The sequence below is a fragment of the Saimiri boliviensis genome, chromosome 13 (genome assembly GCF_048565385.1).
Source record: "Saimiri boliviensis isolate mSaiBol1 chromosome 13, mSaiBol1.pri, whole genome shotgun sequence".
NCBI classification, from domain to species: Eukaryota; Metazoa; Chordata; class Mammalia; order Primates; family Cebidae; genus Saimiri; species Saimiri boliviensis.
In genome coordinates this window covers 110,624,084-110,639,549 of record NC_133461.1, presented here as the reverse complement: position 1 = coordinate 110,639,549, position 15,466 = coordinate 110,624,084, and the positions used below count along the sequence as shown (strand labels likewise).

Below are 15,466 nucleotides of genomic sequence, written 5' to 3'. Positions count from 1 at the left end.
AAGTGAATGGGAGAGGAAGAGAAATAGAAAGTCTAGAGCAGGCGTCCCCAAACTACGGCCCGCGGGCCGCATGCAGCCCCCTGAGGCCATTTATCCGGCCCCCCGCCGCACTTCAGGAAGGGGCACCTCTTTCAATGGTGGTCAGTGAGAGGAGCACAGTATGTGGCGGCTCTCCAGCAGTCTGAGGGACAGTAAACTGGCCCCCTGTGTAAAAAGTCTGGGGACGCCTGGTCTAGAGGAAAAGAAGAATGAAATGGTGGGATGATACAAAATCCTGGATATTTTTATTGTCTTTTAAGTGATTTCATGGCAACCATGAATTTCTCTCATGGTACTTTTTGACATAAATTAGTGAACGCTAATTATCATTAGCATCCTTTCAGGAGAACTTCTTTTGCTGTATGACTCCTTGATTTGACCTTATATAGCTGGAGAAGGAAATTGCATTTATCCTTCTGTAAGACAATGGCTTAGGGTAAAGAGCCTTTTGCAGGATTTCATCACAATTTAATAATTGATTCCTCTGATTCCTATTTACTTCCATGTTATAAACGCCTCACATTGTATTTAGAACCCAGACTCACTGAGTACCCCAATGGGCAGTGAAAATTACAGTGACCACTCATTGTTTAAATAACAGCAATAAGACTGCAGGCAGTCAACACACATATGAACAAATGCCCAACATCACTAAACATCAAAGAAATGCACATTAGAACCACAATGAGATATCATCTCACACCAGTCAGCATGGCTATTATTCAAACGTCGAACAATAATAAATGTTGGCAAGGATATAGAGAGAGGGAAGACTGCTGGGAATCTAATTAAGCTAAAGAGCTTCTGCACAGAAAAAGAGACTATGATTTGAGTGAACTGGCAACCAAAGGAATCAGAAAAATTTTTTGCTATCTACCCATATGACAAAGGGCTAATATCCAGAATCTACAAAGAACTTAAACAAATTTACAAGAAAAAAACCAAACAACTCCATCAAAAAGTGGGCAAAGGATATGAACAGACACTTCCCAAAAGAAGACATTTATGTGGCCAAAAAACGTATGAAAAAAAGCTGAGCATCACTGGTCATTAAAGACATGTAAATCAAAACCACATTGAGATACCATCTCACACCAGTTAGAATGGCAAAAATTACAAACTCAGGAGACAACAGATGCTAAAGAGGGTGTGGATAAATGGGAATGCTTTTACACTGTTGGTGGGAGTGTAAATTAGATCAATCTTTGCAGAAGACAGTGTGATGATGCCTCAAGGATGTAGAACCAGAAATACCATTTGACACAGCAATCCCATTACTGGGTATATACCCAAAGGATTAAAAGTCACTCCACTATAAAGGCACATGCATAATGTTTACTGCAGCATTTTTCACAGTATCAAAGACTTGGAAACAACCCAAATGCCCATCAATGATAGAGGGGATAAAGAAAATGTGGCACATACACATCATAGAATACTATGCAGCCATAAAAAAGGATGAGTTCATGTCTTTGCAGGGACATGAATGAAGCTGGAAACCATTATTCTCAGCAAACTGACACAAGAACAGAAAACCAAACACCACATGTTCTCACTCTTAAGTGGATGTTAAACAATGAGAACACATGTACACAGGGAGGAGAACATCACACATCAGGGCCTGTCAGGGGGTGGAGGGCTAGGGGAGGGACAGCAGGGGGGTGGGGGCTGGGGGAGGGACAGCAGGGGGGTGGGGGCTGGGGGAGGGACAGCATTAGGAGAAATACCTAATGTAGATGATAGGGTGATGAATGCAGCAAACCACCATGTCACATGTATACCTATGCAACAAACCTGCATGTTCTGCACATGTACCCCAGAACTTAAAGTATAATAATAAATAAATAAATAACAGAAATTTAAATTAGTACGGCTTCTATGGAAAATCTAAGGAGGTTTCTCAAGGAACTCAAACTGGAACTACCACTTCACTCAGCAATTCTATTACTAGGCATCTACTCAAAGGAAAAGAAATCATTATATGAAAAAGACACCTGCAGTCATATGTTCATTATACGCTATTCACAATAGCAAAGCCATAGACTCAACCTAAGTGTCTACCAAAGGTTGACTAAATAAAGAAAATGTGGAATGTTTACACCATGGATGTAACACATACCATACAGTCATAAAAATAACAACATAATATATTTCTCCACAACGTGGATGGAGCTGAAAGCCATTATACTAAGTAAAATAATTCAGAAATGGAAAGTCAAATACCACATGTTCTCACTTATAAATGGGAGCTAAACAGTGGGTACACATGAAGATAAGGATGCTAACAATAGACATTGGGCAGTCCAAAACCGGCGAGAGAAGGAGGAAAGCAAGGCTTTAAAAACTGTGCATTGGGTACCATGCTTATATTCAGGTGATGTGTGCACTACAAGCCCCAACCCCACCATAATGTAGTATAGCCATGTAACAAAAGTGGACATACCCACCATAGAAAAAAAAAAAACTAAACTAAATTAAAAACAGATAAAGAAAAAAGTAGTATCTATAAAGTTACTCACTGAGGAAGAAGGGAGGTATGGCACTCCAGGAAGACAGGGCTAGCATTCCAGAAAAAGAGGAGCTCAGGCACAGGGGCTTCTGCAGAAGTGAGGGATACTCTCCCACAAACCATGTATGCCTGTGTACATGGCAGGGCTTGCCTTCTCTGATATGTCATAAACTTTGTGAAGGAGTCCGGATTTAACACATCACGACCACTCTTCTCAGAAAACACTGTGCAAGTTTAGAGTGAAAATGCAGTAAATTCTTATAGATGGACATAATCATATGAGGGGAAAGAAAAACCAACCCATAAAGAAATAAAAATCTGGATGACCTAAGATGGCCAAATAGGTATAGCTCTGGAGTACAGTTACCAGCAACAACACAGAGGGTGAGTGATCACCACATTTCCAAACAAATTTTTATTGCCCACAGACCAGGAGATTCCCGGGTGGAAAAGCACCATGAGTCTCCAGCACGGCTATTTCAGCTGGCACAGTGGGTCTCTGCACAAAAACTCACACAAATCTGGACACTGTTTCAACTGTTGCCTGGAACACCTAGGAGACAGAGTAGCCCACTCAGCTGAAAACAGGAGGGCTGAAACAGGAAGCCAGGTGATCTGGCTTGGAGGGAACCATCCCTACAAAGACCAGCAATCTGAAATGCTCTGGATTAAGAGTTTTACAGCAAGCACAGCTGCACCCAGGATGGTCCAGTTCTGTGAGGGTAATGCCTTGTCTGTCATCACCAGGGCAGTCCACCATTACAGAGACAGTTTGCCATTACTGAGGCATACCACCATTACTGAGGCAGTTATAACTATTCCTCTATAAACAAAACCAGAAGGAAGTTCACACAGCAGTTGGGCAGAGCCCACAGCAGCTCAGCAACACCTCTGCTGGCAGACTGTGACTAGGCTACCTCCTCGCTGGGCAGGGCATCTCTGACAACAGGCAGGAGCATGTCAGGAACTAAATAAAGCCCAGCTTCCCAGGACTGAGCATCTGGAAATAAAAGGTGGTTATGAGTTCGGCTGTAGCAGATGGAACAACGATGCTCATAGCTCAGCACGTGAGCTCCTATAAAGGACAGACTGTATCCTCAAGCAGCTCCCTGATCCCCATATATCCAAAGAGACACCTCAATAAGGAGAGCTCAGGCTGATATCTGGCAGGTAACCTTCTGGGACAAAGATAACAGAAGAACAAACTGGCAGCAACCCTTACTGTTCTGCAGCTGTTGCAGGTGAGGCCCAGGCAAGCAGGGTCTGGATTAGACCTCCAGCAGTCCTACAGCGGTGGCAGCGGGGGTGGGGGGCAGGGGACAGGGGGCTGGCTGTTAGAAGAAAAACTAAAAAACATAAAGAAATAACTTCATAATCAACAAAAAGTATGTCCACTCAGAAACCCCATCCAAAAGTCACCGACTACAAAGACCAGAGGTAGATAAATCCACAAAGATGAGAAGAAATCAGTGCAAAAAGTATGAAAACAACCAAAACGAGAATGCCTCTCATCCTCCAAGGGATCACAACTCCTTACCAGCAAGGGAACATAGCTGGATAGAGGACGAGTCTTATGAATTGACAGAAACAGCCTTAAGAAAGTAGGTAATAAAAAACTTTTGTGAACTAAAACAACATGCTCTAACCCAATGCAATAAACTAAGAACCGTGAACAAAGGTTTATCGAAATGCTAATGAGATTAAACAGCTTGGAGAAGAATATAAATGATTAGATGGAGCTGAAAAAAAACAACATGAGAACTTCGGGAAGCATACACAAGTTTCAATAGCCAGATCAACCAAGCAGAAGAAAGGATATCAGAGATTGAAGATCAACTCAATGAAATAAAACAAGAAGGCAAGATTAAAGAAAAAAAGAGTAAAAAGAAATGAACAAAGCCTCCAAGAAATATGGGATTATGTAAAAAAGACCTAATCTACATTTGATAGGTATACCTGAATGTGACTGAGAGAATGAATTCAAGCTGGAAAACACTCTTCAGGATGTTATCCAGGAGAACTTCCCAAACCTACCAAGGCAGGCCAATATTCAATCCAGGAAATACACAGAACACCATAAAAATATTATTCAAGAAGAGCAAGCCCAAGGCACATAACTGTCAGATTCACCAGGGTTGAAATCAAGGAAACAATGCTAAGGGCAGCCAGAGAGAAAGGTCAGGCTACCCACAAAGGGAAGCCCATTAGACTCACAACAGATCTCTCGGCAAAACCCTATAAGCCAGAAGAGAGTGGGGGCCAATATTCAACATCCTTAAAGAAAATAACTTTTGACCTAGAACTTCATATCCAGCCAAACTAAGCTTTGTAAGAGAAGGAGAAATAAAATTGTTTACAAACAAGCAACTACTCAGAGATTTTATCACCACCAGGTCTGCATTACAAGAGATCCTGAAAGAAGCAATAAACATAGAAAGGAACAACCAGTGCCAGCCACTCCAAAAAAATATCAAATGGTAAACAACATTGACACAATGAAGAAACTGCATCAACTAACGGACAAAACAACCAGCTAGCATCGAAATGGCAGGATCAAATTCACACATAACAATATTAACCTTAAATGTAAATGGACTAAATGCCCCCATCAAAAGACACAGACTAGCAAATTGGATAAAAAGTCAAAACCCATCAGTGTGCTGTATTCAGAAAACACATCTCACATGCAAGGACACACATAGGCTCAAAATAAAGGGATGGAGGAAGATTTATCAAGCAAATGGAGAGCAAAAAAAAAAAAAAAAAAAAAAGCAGGAGTTGCAATCCTAGTCTCTGACAAAACAGACTTTGAACCAACAAAGATCAAAACTACAAAGAGACTTAGATTCCCACACAATAATGGTGGGAGACTTTAACACTCCACTGTCAATATTAGACAGATCAAGGAGACAGAAAATTAACAAGGATATCACACCTACTATGAAACTGACCACATAATTGGAAGCAAATCACTCCTCAGCAAATGCAAAAGAAAGGAAATTATAACAAACAGTCTCTCAGACGATGGTGCAATCAAATTAGAACGCAGGATTAAGAAACTAACTCAGAACCACACAGCTTCACGGAAACTGAACAACTGGCTCTTGAATGTTGACCGGATAAACAATGAAATGAAGGCAGAAAAACAAAGACGTTCTTTGAAACCAATGAGAATGAAGACACAACATTTCAGAATCTCTAGGACACGTTTAAAGCAGAGACTAAAGTAAAATTTATAGCAATAAATGCCCACATGAGAAACAAGGAAAGATCTAAAATCGATACCCTATCATCACAATTCAAAGAGCTAGAGGAGCAAGATCAAAAAAGCTCAAAAGCTAGCAGAAGACAAGAAATAACTAAGATCAGAGCAGAACTGAAGGAGACAGGGACACAATAAAACCCTTCAAAAAATTAATAAATCCAAGAGCTGGTTTTTTGAAAAAAATCAACAAAATAGAGAGACGGCTAGCCAGATTAATAAAAAAGAAAAGAGAGAAGACTCAAATATATGCAATAAAGAATAAAGGGGACATGACCATCGATTCCACAGAAATACAAACTACAATCAGAGATTACTACAAACAATGCTATGCACATAAACCAGTAAACCTGGAAGAAACTGATAAATTCCTGGATACTTGCACCCTCCCAAGCCAAAACCAGGAAGAACACAAAACCCTGAATAGATCAATAATAAGGGCTGAAGTTGAGGTAGCAACTAATAGCCTACCCACCAAAAAAAGCCCAGGTCCAGATGGGTCCACAGCCGAGTTCTACCAGACATACAAAGAGGAGCTGGTACCATTCCTTCTGAAACTATTCCAAAAAATCCAAAAAGAGGGAATCCTTCCCAAATCATTTGATAAGACCAGCATTATCCTGATACCAAAACCCGGCAGAGACTTAACAAAAAATAAAACTTCAGGCCAATATCCATGATGAACATAGATGCAAAATCTTCAATAAAATACTGGCAAACTGATTGCAACAGCACATCAAAAAGCTTATCCATCATGATCAAGAAGGCTTTATACTGGGGATGCAAGACTGGTTCAACATATGCAAGTCTATAAATGTAATTCACCACATAAACAGAACCAAACACAAAAACCACAAAATTATCTCAATAGATGCAGAACTACCTATGACCCTCTTCAGAGAACTGCAGAAAACCACCTTAAACTTCATATTGAACCAGAAGACAGCCCGCATAGCCAAGTCAATTCTAAGCAAAAAGAACAAAGCTGGACGCATCACACTACCAGACTTCAAACTACACAACAAGGCTACAGTAATCAAGACAGCATGGTACTGTTACCAAAACATAGATATAGACCAGTGAAACAGAACAGAGTCCTCGGAGGCAACACCACATGTCTATAACCATCCGATCTTTGACAAATCTGACAAAAACAAGTAATGGGGAAAGGATTCCCTGTTTCATCACTTGTGTTGGGAAAACTGGCTAGCCATGTGCAGAAAGCAAAAACTGGACCCCTTCCTGACACCTGACACTAACATTAACTCCAGATGGATTAAATAGCTAAACATAAGACCTAACACCATAAAAACCCTAGAAGAAAACCCAGGCAAAACCATTCAGAATGTAGGCACAGGCAAGGACTTGATGACTAAAACAACAAATGTTTTGGCAACAAAAGCCAAAATAGACAAATGTCATCTAATTAAACTCCAGAGCTTCAGCACAGCAAAAGAAACAATCATTAGAGTGAACCAGCAACCAGCAGAATGGGAAAAAAAAATTTTGCAATCTACCCATCTGACAAAGGGCTAATATACTGAATCTACAAAGAACTAAAACAAATTTACAAGAAACAAACAAACGCATTCAAAACTGGGTGAAGGACATGAACAGACATTTTTCAAAAGAAGACATATGAGGCCAACAAACTTATGAAAAAATGTTCATCATCACTGGTCATTAGAGAAATGCAAATCAAAACCACACTGAGATACCATCTCATGCCAGTTAGAATGGCGATCATTAAAAAACCAGGAGACAACAGATGCTGGAGAGGATGTAGAGAAATAGGAACAGTTTTACATTGTTCATGGGAGTGTAAATTAGTTCAACCATTGTGGAAGACAGTACAGTACTTCCTCAAGGACCTAGAAATAGAAATTTGACACAGCAATCCCATTACTGGGTACATATCCAAAGGATTATAAATCGTTCTATTTTAAGGACACATGCACACATATATTCATTGCAGCACTGTTTATAACAGCAAAGACCTGAAACCAACCCAAATGCCCACTGACGATAGACTAGACAGGGAAAATGTGGCACATATACACCATGAAATACTACACAGCCATAAAAAATGATAAGTTTATGTCCTTTGTAGGGACATGGATGAATCTGGAAACCATCAATTCTCAGCAAACTGACACAAGAACAGAAAATCAAAGACAGCATGTTCTCACTCATAGGCGGGTGTTGAACAATGAGAACACATGGACACAGAGAGAGGAGCATCACACAATGGGGTCTGTTGGTGGGTACTTGAGGGGGACAGTGGAGGGTAGGGAGTCGCGGAGGGATAACATGGGGAGAAATGCCAGATAGAGGTGATGGGGATGGAGATAGCAAATCACACTGCCAAGTATGTAGCTATGTAACAATCCTGCAAGTTCTTCACATGTACCCCAGAACCTAAAGTGCAAATATATAAATATATATATAACAAAAAAAGAAATAAAAATCTTCTCTAAATAATATAGTAGTAAGTGGGGAAAAATGAAAAGTGAGATGTTAAAATAATGATGTAGAACCCAGAGATCTGTATCATATTCCTTAAATAAATCTAGTGGCACGGAGGCTACAAAACATCAACTGATGAGAGAGTTTTAGAATCTGGAAAGACTTGGGAGCCCTCCTTTCCTCCATCTGCATCTTGTTCAGTATTATTAACAGGACACACGCACATGCACACACACACACACGTGCACATACACGCATACGTGTACATACACACATTCACGGGCATATGTATGTAGGCACACGCGCACACACACATTAAGATTGAACACAGATGAGCGCCACAGCAATCCAGAAGTTACTTTAGCCTACTTGGCAAAATCAAAAGTTCCCCACTTAAAATCTTCCCTTAATATGCTTATGTATTAGCTCAGTAAAATTTAGACATTTTTCTGAAGGCAAATATCCTGGATCTGGGAAAAAAAGTATCCACCAGGAATTTAAAAACACTATTATAGTTAGCACAAAGACGTATGTGTTAAACAAGTGATTGGTTAAAAAAACAATAATATGGAACCTATTGGAGGGTGGACAGTAGGAGAAGGAAGAGGATCAAGCAAAACAACTAGTGGGCACTAGACTTAATTGCTGGGTGATGAAATATTCTGTATAACAAACCCTCATGACACAAGTTTACCTACGTAACAAATCTGCACATGCACCCCTGAACTTAAAAATAAAATCCATCCATTTAGTAATTATTTTTTAATTGCATTCTATTAGCACAGAATTGTGCTCATAAGATAGTATTAAGTAAAAAAGAAAGTAAAAGCATTTAAAATACTATGTCATTCTTTGCTAGGTCATGATCAGGATGGGAGGAATTACACACGGCTGTAGTTTTTCTTCATTTTATGAATATTGCCAAAAATTTATTTCTCCACCGTATTTCATTCTCCTAATTATTTGGCACCATCTGAATATTTTTCATTTAGCTGCATTTGTTTATTTTCTAATATTTTCCTTCTAATGTCATAGCTTCGTGCAAACCAGAATTTTAGTGACTCTTCTCTTATTTCTTTCCAGTTACCTTAGAGTGTGAAATTTAAACAACTGCTGGATAAAAAAAGGTTTTGCTTTGTTTCTGTTACTCATATAATTACTATTGTAAGACAGTGTGGTGATTACTCAAGGATCTAGAAAGAGAAATTTCATTTGACCCAGCAATCCGATTACTGGGTATATACCCAAAGGACTATAAATTGTTCTATTATAAAGACACATGCATCTACATGTTCAGTGCATCACTGTGTACAGTAGCAAAGACCTGGAACCAATCCAAATGTCCATCAATAATAGACTGGACAATGAAAATGTGGCACATATATACCATGGATGAATACTATGCAGCTATCAAAAATGATGAGTTCGTGTCCTTTGTAGGGACATGGATGAATCTGGAAACCATCATTGTCAGCAAACTGACACAAGAATAGAAAATCAAAGACAGCATGTTCTCACTTATAGGGGGATGTTGAACAATAAGAACACATGGACAAAGGGAGGGGAGCATCATACACTGGGGTCCATTGTGGGGGGCCAGGAGAGGGATAACGTGGAGAGAAATGTCAGATTTAGGTGATGGGGGGATGGAGGCAGCAAACCACATTGCCATGAATGTACCTATGTGACAATCTTGCATGATCTGCACATGTACCTCAGAGTCTAAAGTACGTTTTTTTTAAAAAAAGGAAAATATGAAAAATTTTTAAAAATTGTAAAAAAAAGTTCAAATGCATAAAATAAATAGGTAACAAATTAAAAGGCAAAAAAAAGTGACCACCTCTAAGAGCTGTAAATAGAACTGAGCCCAAAGAAAATAGGTATTTTCACTGCTCTATATCTTAAGCCATTTACACACACACTGTACTCATAGAAAACAAAACAAAAGCAAACAAGTAAAACCATGTTATAACCTAGCCAGGCACGGTGGCTCACACCTGTAATCCCAGCACTTTGGGAGGCCAACACAGGCAGATCATGAAGTCAGGAGTACAAGACCATCCTGGCCAACACAGTGAAATCTTGTCTTTACTAAAAATACAAAAATTAGCTGGGCATGGTGATAGGCGCCTGTAATCCCAGCTACTTGGGAGGCTGAGGCAGGGGAATCACTTGAACCCAAAAGGTCGAGGTTGCAGTGAGCCAAGATCGCACCACTGCACTCCAGCCTGGGCAACAGAGCTAGACTTCATCTCAAACAAACAACAAAAACAATTGTTTTAATCTTTTTGTCATGAATACTAACGTTCATTCTTTTGGGTATATCCTAGGCACACAATCAATAAAGTTCTGCATTTTTAAACTACTTTTACTTATTTATATAACATAGTTGTATATATTTGAGGTACACATGATACTCTGATACTTATATACGACGCATAATGATTAAACAGTTTAACTGTGATACTCATCACTTCAAACATATCTTTCTTCATGTTAGGAAGATTAGAATTTTTCTCTTCTAGCTATTTTGAAATATAAAATAAATCATTAACTATAATTTTCCTACTGCACTACTGAACACTAGAAATTTTTCTCTTCTCTCTAACTTAAGAAACTTTTATTTAGAACAAAATCAATGATTAATTCCTGTAAGCTCCTCTCCCAGGATGTTACCTGGATTGTTTCTTTTTGTCTTCCTCAGTGTCCATAAGTAACTCCTACACAAGTCTAGACGTTCATCTGCTAAATGGCTGCAGTCTATTGTCTACAGCTGTGCTGCATTCTTTACCTCTTTAACACTTTACCTTGTACACTGATGAGGGATTGGTCTTCCTAGAAATGCTGGCTCCACAGCCGGCGGGCGGGTGTGTGCGTATGTGTGTCTGTGTGTTTAATTCATGTTTGCAAGCAAATCAAAAGCATGCACCTTGTATTCTATTTTATTTCTCAGTTCCAGGAGATGGCAGTAAAAATAAACAAATTTAGTTCCAAAACTGGGGTGTTATAAAAAATCAATTCAGCAGAAAGAGGAGAATGTAGTTGCCCCTGTGGCAGAAAGTCAAACAAAAAACACAACCAATCTTGAAAAGGGTGATGATAGAGGCTTGAGAATGAAGTAGTCACCAAAGCCAAACTCAGTTTATGAAAAAAGTTGCAACTATTGAGCAGTGGTAGTGGAGAAGGCATTGACAATGAAACGACTGGCACATAGAGACAAATAACGTTGGAAAGTTGACAAGGAAACAATAATGAACCAACACCACAAAACTAATGATGAATAGCCAAGGAATGCTGGGCTTAATACCTAGGTGATGGGAAGATCTTTGCAGCAAACCACGATGGCACACACTCACCTATGTAACAAACCTGCAAATCCTGCACATGCTGAAACAAAAAAAAAAACTCTACCTAACTCTATAGCACAGGTTAACAACAACAACAAAATATTAATGATGCTAGCCAAAATGAACTAAGGGATCTGTCAAAGCAAGTTGGCTGGGTGTCTTTCTTTCCCCAGTGGCACATGAGGAAAGTTAACAGGGAAGTGAGGCAGAGCCATCATGGCTTTGCACTGGGAAGTGTCTGACTGAATGAGGGGGAGGCTCCTTTCCCTGTTATAGGAAATGATTGTGTGTCTAATCTCTGCTTCTCCGCCAATCCGTAAATCCCCTAGTTAAGTAAATAAAGTCTACTGAACCCTATCTATTTCAATTGTATTTCAAAATGTCTTAAATCAGAATATATAACACAGATTTCTATCTTAACCTTCAAATACTTCAAATGCAAATGAACGCCTGTTCTTTATCTCTGAATTTGTTATAAGTTCTATAAAAAATTCACTGAATCGTAAGTTAAAGCTCCTTTCCCAAAAACAGATCTGATAAAAACATAACAGTATTTTCTTGCAAGCATTAAGTTTAAAGCAATTCTTATTTTATTTTGTATGCTAGAAGTTGTTCATTAATAAAGGTATAATGTAAACATACAAATTGCTGTGAATAACTGCATAACCCTGAGATATCTCTCTAATCTATTATGTGCTTCCCCCCCCCCCGCCCCGCCAAACATCATGCAAGCATCCTGATTTAGGTTCATAAAATCTTTCGTAGATAGAATAAGGCTCTGAATTGTCCTGCTTCCAGTCTTGTGCTATCACTGAAGCAGACCAATCTTCCCAATGTATACATATTCTAATGCCATTCCCTTCATAAATATAATACACTGATACCCCATTTCCTTTGACAATAAAACTTCTTTGCCTCTCATACAGGGCCCCATTAGTCTCTTTCTGACCCTAGTTATTTAAAATAAGCAGAAGGAGGAGAAGGAGGAGAGGGAAAAGATGGAGGAGAGAAGGAGAGGAGGACAAGGGGAGGAGAAAGAAAAGGGAGAAGAGGAGGAGGAGAGGGAAGAGGAGGGGGAGGGAAAGAAGGAAGAGGAGGCGGTGTAGGAAGACGTGAGAAAAAGAGTAAAAAGAAAATGGAGGACTTCATATATGGCAGAAAATATTCCAGGTGCTTTAAATCGATGATATATTCCTCACAACAAAATGTAAAGGGTGAATACAATTAATACAAAAGGAAATACAAATGGGCCCAGGACTTACAGCCCTCCAAATCCCACACCCTGTCAGTGGCAGGAAGAGGGTGCACTGAGGTCTGGCTCTGGAGACCACTGGAATGCTCCTCCTGTGCCTCCATCAGCTCCTCCTGGTGTGCTGTGCATGGGCTCAGCCCCACCATACTCAATCCTCCCCTCCTCTCTTGTCCACAGAGGATGTGAAAAGTTACTGAAAAAGAACTTTATAATAAACTTACAAGAAAAAAAACCATTAAGAGGTGGACAAAATATGAACACTTTTCAAAAGAAGACATACATGTAGCTAACAAGCATATGAAAAAAGCTCAACATCACTAATCATTAGAGAAACAAATCAAAACCACAACGAGACACCATCTCACACCAGTTGGAATGGCTATTACCAAAAAGTCAAAATTAAACAGATGCTGGCAATGTTGTAGAGAAAAAGGAACACTTATACACTGTTGGTGGGAGCACAAACCAGTTCAACCTTTGTGGAAAGCAGTGTGGTGATTCCTCAGAGACCTAAAGACAGAAATATCATCCATTTGACTCAGCAATGCCATTACTAAATACATATACAAAGGAATATAAATTGCTTTCATAAAGATACATGCAGGTTTATGTTCATTGCAGCACTATTCACAATAGCAAAATCTGAAATCAACCTAAATGCCCATCAACGGCAGACCAACTAAAGAAAATGTGGTACATGCACACCATGGAATACTATGCAGCCATACAAAAAGAACAAGATCATGTCCTTTTGCAGGAACATGGATGAAGGTGGAGGCCAGTATCATTAGCAAACTAGCACATGAACAGAAAAACAAATACTGCATGTTCTCACTTGTAAGTGGGCACCAAATGATGAAAATACATGGACACAGAGAAGGAAATAACAGTCACTAGAGGCCACTGGAGGGTGCAGAGTGGGAGGAGGCATAGGACCAGAAACAGTAACTATTGGGTACTAGGCTTAATACCTGGGTGATGAAATAATCTGTACAACAAACTTTCATGACACATGAACCCCTATAAAAACCTATGTAAGAAACCTGCACATGTACCCCTGAACCCAAAGTGTAAGTTTTAAAAATCAAAAAACAAAAATACACATGAAGACATAAAAAGTAAATGAACAAAGGAAGGAAGGAAGGCAGAAAAGAAGGAAGGGAGGAAGGAAGGGAAGAGGACAGGGAAGGGGAGGGAAAGGAAGAAGAAAAGAGAGAAAATGCTTATAATACCTATCATCTGGTATCAGCTCAAATTCCCAGCCTTATTTTCTGGCAATATTCTCAAGCAATGCACCTGTGCAAAAGGATGGGTTATTTCCCCTCCCCTCATTTCTGGAAATGTCTACCCTTTCACCGTATCCTCCTCGATCTCTCTGCTCCCTTCCTCATGCCCTCTGCAACTTGCCCTTTTTGAACAGCCTGTTTTTTCTTTATAGAGTTGGACTCCTTATCCTCATCAGTCTCCTCCTTCCTCCATACATCATGAGTGCCCAATATTTAGGATGGTTCCCCCATGGGAGCCAGAGATGGAAACCCATCAATGACTGTACAGGTATTGGAATTTGTGGGGAACTCACCTGATTTACTTAACATTGATTTACTTAATATATTAATATTATTGATTTACTTAATATAAGTTTTTGTCAATTATACATCAATAAAACTGGAAAAAAAGAAGAGTAAACAAGAAATAAACCAATAACATGCACCAACGTTTTGAGTTTTTTTAATCCTCAAAGAGTTTTTAAGGAGCTTTAATAGCAACAAAAGTATTCAATAAGAAGCTCAAATTAGAATCAGTTGCTGAAATTATGTCACCACAGAATGTATTTAAAATGTGTGTGTATCTATCTATGCATGTATCTATATATGTACTTGAGATCCATATAACAGAAATTTTGAACTTAGAACACACACACTTCTCATTCCAGCTGGTACAGTGCATATGTGTATATATAGGTGTGTGCTTATTTCATATATACACATACATAACATACATGCATGCATACATTTATACATAAAAGAAGTCAGTAGAAGGTAGGTCTTCCATTATGTATTTAATCTTTTCAATGGAGACCCAGGGATAAAGTTTTTAGGGCATTTTATCTCGATTCCTATATCACATATCTCACAACGTATATTACTTTCTCAAGAATTCTGATCGCAGGACTCATCAAGAGTTCTGAAAACAGCTGCATTGTCAAATGTGTCTACAATGTATTTATAAATATCAAATTACTATATTCCCTACATTGACTTTCTACCAGAATACCCTGGAATGAGCAGTTGCAATTGTTTAAAAAATCTGCTTCTCCACTAAAGGAATCTTCTTGAGAGACCTTTTATTTTATAACTTCCTGCATAGAAGATACAACATAGTTTCTCCTAATAGTTTTAGATTTCTAATGATTGTTATTTCATGCTCCTTTTGACTTAATATACAATATTATAACATGTCATGTACATTATTAGAGATATGCTAAGCTTCCACCATTAATTATTTTGTATGAGGAATTTTATATAATTGCAATAAAATGAGCCATGGCACTTGGTCATACAACAGTCAAAGCCGAAATAAGACCAGGAAAA

General features: G+C 39.0%; 1 protein-coding gene across 3 annotated transcripts in view; it reads right to left on the bottom strand.

Annotated features, from left to right (window-relative positions):
• CSMD1 (CUB and Sushi multiple domains 1) overlaps positions 1-15,466 on the bottom strand; it is a 2,098,967-nt gene that overhangs the window by 645,780 nt on the left and 1,437,721 nt on the right. The gene's annotated exons all lie outside the window — the stretch shown is intronic.